We start from the raw sequence: 6,053 nt of genomic DNA, 5'->3' as shown, positions 1-6,053 counted from the left end.
ACACCACACGCACACACACACACGCACACACACGCACACACGCACGCGCGAGTTTAATTCGTTCCCAGGCTTCGCACCCAACTCGATGTTTGTTATTTTGCCGCCCGCCCATCGCCTCGCCGAATCCCCTCCTCCTCGTGTCGCGTTACCGCGCGAATCGAGCGAGCGGCGGATTTTAATTTGGGCTCCGAGATTCAATTAAACTCGCGACCCATTTGCACCTGGGAGGTGGTGGAGGCGAAGTGGAGAGGGGACGGAGGGTGGTGGAGAGGCGGGGAGGGACGGGGTAGAGACTCTGAATCAGAGGTCGCAAACGGGTTTTGATTCCTTACCCGTACCCGTACCCGGCCGCACTAGGGTCGCAAACGGGTACCCGTACCCGGCCGTACCCGTACCCTACCCGTACCTGGCCGGGTATCGGGTAGGGTACGGGTATCGGGTACCCGATTGCGACCTCTGGGATGAAGCCATGTTGCAGGCGCAGGTGGGTTGATTCTAGGAACTTGAATTGTGAGAAGAGACAAGACGTTGGGAAATGAGTGACAAACGGTGACTCACCAGTGACTCACGGCCTACCCGTACCCGTACCCGTCCGCACCAGGGTCGCAAACGGGTACCCGTACCCGGCCGGGTACGGGTAGCCGGGTATCGGGTCGGGTACGGGTATCGGGTACCCGGTTGCGACCTCTGCTCTGAATGAGAAACCGTTGCGGAGATGTGCGGCGTTGTTGTTGTTGCGCTTTTGGGGATGAGAGGCAGTGATTGGAGGCAACTGAGGGTTGGGGAAGTCTATGGGGGGATGGGAAGCGCTGGAGGGATATGAGGGAGGGATGAGAGAGGGCGAGAAAGGGATGGGTGAGTCGAGGAGGGATTGGAGGGATGGAATGGGTGGATAGGGATTGGAGGGATGGGAGGGATGAAAGGAATGGGAGTGATTGAGTCGGTCGAGAGGAATGAGTGGGATTGTCAGGGATCAGACGGATGAGAGGGTCGGGAGGGATGAGATGAGTGGGAGGGATGGAACCTGAGGCGTGGGAGGGTAATGAGGGATGGAGAAGGATGAGAGAGGGCTTAAAGGGATGCAAGGGGACAGGATCGGCGGCGGGGGGGGGGGTCCCTCGATCCGTACTGGACACACAAATGAATGAATGAGTGAGTGAGCGAGCGAGCGCATTCATTGTTGGGGCTCCCACGGAATGAATGAACGAACGAGTGAGTGAGTGAGCCAATGGATCGGGATTATTGTTGGATCCGGCGGCTTGGAAGTTACAGCGGATGAGTTGTCACTCGCAGATCCTGAGTTGAAATGCACGTTTAATGTGCTTGTGACTAAACCTGGTTATCAATGACTTACACACACATATATGTTGCACATAGTACTCACACAGAGACACACAGGGATACACAGAGACCCATAGACTCACATAGAGACCTGTAGACTCACACAGAGACCCATAGACTCACATAGAGACCCGTAGACTCACATAAAGACCCATAGACTCACATAGAGACCCATAGACTTATACAAAGACGCATAGACTCACACAGAGACCCATAGACTCACACAAAGACCCGTAGACTCACATAGAGACCCGTAGACTCACGCATAGACCCGTAGACTCACATAGAGACCCATAGACTCACATAGAGACCCATAGACTTATACAAAGACCCATAGACTCACACAGATACCCATAGACTCACACAAAGACCCATAGACTCACATAGAGACCCGTAGACTCACGCATAGACCCGTAGACTCACATAGAGACCCACAGACTCACATAGAGACCCATAGACTCACATAGAGACCCGTAGACTCACGAATAGACCCGTAGACTCACATAGAGACCCACAGACTCACATAGAGACCCATAAACTCACACAGAGACCCGTAGACTCGTGCAGAGACCCGTAGACTCATATAGAGACCCGTAGACTCACACACAGACCCATAGACTCACACAGAGACCCGTAGACTCACACAGAGACCCGTAGACTCACACAGAGACCCGTAAACTCACATATAGACCCGTAGACTCACCCAGAGACCCACAGACTCACACAGAGACCCATAGACTCACACAGAGACCCGTAGACTTACATAGAGACTCATAGACTCACACAGAGACCCATAGACTCACCCAGAGACCCGTAGACTCACCCAGAGACCCATAGACTCACACAGAGACCCGTAGACTCACCCAGAGACCCGTAGACTCACACAGAGACCCGTAGACTCACCCAGAGACCCACAGACTCACACAGAGACCCATAGACTCACACAGAGACCCGTAGACTCACATAGAGACTCATAGACTCACACAGAGACCCATAGACTCACCCAGAGAGCCGTAGACTCACACATAGACCCATAGACTCACACAGAGACCCGTAGACTCACCCAGAGACCCGTAGACTCACACAGAGACCCATAGACTCACACATAGACCCTTAGACTCTCACAGAGACCCATAGACTAACACAGAGACCCGTAGACTCACACAGAGACCCGTAGACTCACACAGAGACCCACAGACTCACACAGAGACCCGTAGACTCACACAGAGACCCATAGACTCACACAGAGACCCGTAGACTCACACAGAGACCCGGAGACTCACACAGAGACCCACAGACTCACACAGAGACCCGTAGACTCACACAGAGACCCATAGACTCACACAGAGATCCATAGACTCACACAGAGACCCATAGACTCACACAGAGACCCATAGACTCACACAGAGACCCGTAGACTCACCCAGAGACCCGTAGACTCACACAGAGACCCGTAGACTCACCCAGAGACCCACAGACTCACACAGAGACCCATAGACTCACACAGAGACCCGTAGACTCACATAGAGACTCATAGACTCACACAGAGACCCATAGACTCACCCAGAGAGCCGTAGACTCACACAGAGACCCATAGACTCACACAGAGACCCGTAGACTCACCCAGAGACCCGTAGACTCACACATAGACCCATAGACTCACACATAGACCCTTAGACTCACACAGAGACCCATATACTAACACAGAGACCCGTAGACTCATACAGAGACCCGTAGACTCACACAGAGACCCACAGACTCACACAGAGACCCGTAGACTCACACAGAGACCCATAGACTCACACAGAGACCCACAGACTCACACAGAGACCCGTAGACTCACACAGAGACCCATAGACTCACACAGAGACCCATAGACTCACACAGAGACCCACAGACTCACACAGAGACCCGTAGACTCACACAGAGACCCATTGACTCACACAGAGACCCGTAGACTCACACAGAGATCCATAGACTCACACAGAGACCCATAGACTCACACAGAGACCCATAGACTCACACAGAGACCCATAGACTCACACAGAGACCCACAGACTCACACAGAGACCCGTAGACTCACACAGAGACCCATAGACTCACACAGAGACCCGTAGACTCACACAGAGATCCATAGACTCACACAGAGACCCGTAGACTAACACAGAGACCCATAGACTCACACAGAGACCCGTAGACTCACACAGAGACCCATAGACTCACACAGAGACCCATAGACTCACACAGAGACCCATAGACTCACACAGAGACCCATAGACTCACACAGAGACCCGTAGACTCACACAGAGACCCACAGACTCACACAGAGACCCGTAGACTCACACAGAGACCCATAGACTCACACAGAGACTCACACAGAGACCCGTAGACTCACACAGAGACCCATAGACTCACACAGAGACCCGTAGACTCACACAGAGACCCATAGACTCACACAGAGACCCATAGACTCACACAGAGACCCGTAGACTCACACAGAGACCCATAGACTCACACAGAGACCCGTAGACTCACACAGAGACCCATAGACTCACACAGAGACCCATAGACTCACACAGAGACCCATAGACTCACACAGAGACCCGTAGACTCACACAGAGACCCATAGACTCACACAGAGACCCGTAGACTCACACAGAGACCCATAGACTCACACAGAGACCCATAGACTCACACAGAGACCCATAGACTCACACAGAGACCCATAGACTCACACAGAGACCCGTAGACTCACACAGAGACCCATAGACTTACACAGAGACCCGTAGACTCACACAGAGACCCACAGACTCACACAGAGACCCATAGACTCACACAGAGACCCGTAGACTCACACAGAGACCCGTAGACTCACACAGAGACCCGTAGACTCACACAGAGACCCGTAGACTCACACAGAGACCCGTAGACTCACACAGAGACCCATAGACTCACACAGAGACCCATAGACTCACACAGAGACCCATAGACTCACACAGAGACCCATAGACTCACACAGAGACCCGTAGACTCACACAGAGATCCATAGACTCACACAGAGATCCATAGACTCACACAGAGACCCGTAAACTCACACAGAGATCCATAGACTCACACAGAGACCCGTAGACTCACACAGAGACCCATAGACTCACACAGAGACTCATAGACTCACACAGAGACTCATAGACTCACACAGAGACTCATAGACTCACACAGAGACCCGTAGACTCACATAGAGACCCGTAGACTCACACAGAGACTCATAGACTCACACAGAGACCCATAGACTCACACAGAGACCCGTAGACTCACATAGAGACCCATAGACTCACACAGAGACCCATAGACTCACACAGAGACCCATAGACTAACACAGAGACCCATAGACTCACACAGAGACCCATAGACTCACACAGAGACCCATAGACTCACACAGAGACCCGTAGACTCACATAGAGACCCGTAGACTCACACAGAGACCCGTAGACTCACATAGAGACCCATAGACTCACACAGAGACCCATAGACTCACACAGAGACCCATAGACTCACACAGAGACCCATAGACTCACATAGAGACCCATAGACTCACACAGAGACCCATAGACTCACACAGAGACCCATAGACTCACATAGAGACCCATAGACTCACACAGAGACCCGTAGACTCACACAGAGATCCATAGACTCACACAGAGACCCGTAGACTCACACAGAGACCCGTAGACTCACACAGAGATCCATAGACTCACACAGAGACCCATAAACTCACACAGAGACCCATTGACTCACACAGAGACCCATAGACTCACACAGAGACCCATAGACTCACACAGAGACCCATAGACTCACACGGACTGAGTTGTGATAGAAACCGAAGTTCTCAAGGGTAGTGAGTTAATTGTCTCAGTCCAGTCAAAGGTCCCCCGTGTAGCCTTCACCGACTGTTGAGGCAAGTGCTGAGAGCGGGTAGCGCTGTGACGGCCGGCACGGCACACGAGGTGGGGGTAGTCAGCACCCCACCCCCGACCGCCTTTGTCTCCCCTGGTGGCGATTTTTTTCCACATCGCACCAGGTACTCATTTGAGGCTGAGTCGACCTAGCGGAGGTCCAGAACCGTTACAAATAATCGTCACCGGTGCTGGTGGCAGGGAGCGGGAATCGAACTTTGGTGGCCGGGTTCGTAGCGCAACGTAGCGCTAATAACCACTGCACTAACGCCTCCTAACAACTACACACACCACACACACACCACACACACACACCACACCACACACCATACACACACCACATATACACACACACACCACACACACACCACACACAGCACACACACCACACACACACCACACATACACCACACACACACCACACACTACATACACCACACACAACACACACACCACACACACACCACACATACACCACACACACACCACACATACACCACACACACACCACACACTACATACACCACACACATACACACACACCACACACACACACCACACACCATACACACACCACATATACACACACACACCACACACACACCACACACAGCACACACACACCCCACACACACACCACACATACACCACACACACACCACACACTACATACACCACACACACCACACACACCACACACCACACACACCACACATACACACCACACACACACACCACACATACACACCACACACACAC

The sequence above is a fragment of the Lampetra fluviatilis genome, chromosome 38 (assembly GCF_964198595.1).
Source record: "Lampetra fluviatilis chromosome 38, kcLamFluv1.1, whole genome shotgun sequence".
NCBI lineage: Eukaryota > Metazoa > Chordata > Hyperoartia > Petromyzontiformes > Petromyzontidae > Lampetra > Lampetra fluviatilis.
The sequence above is the reverse complement of the archived record's forward strand: the minus strand, read 5'-3'. Positions refer to the sequence as shown.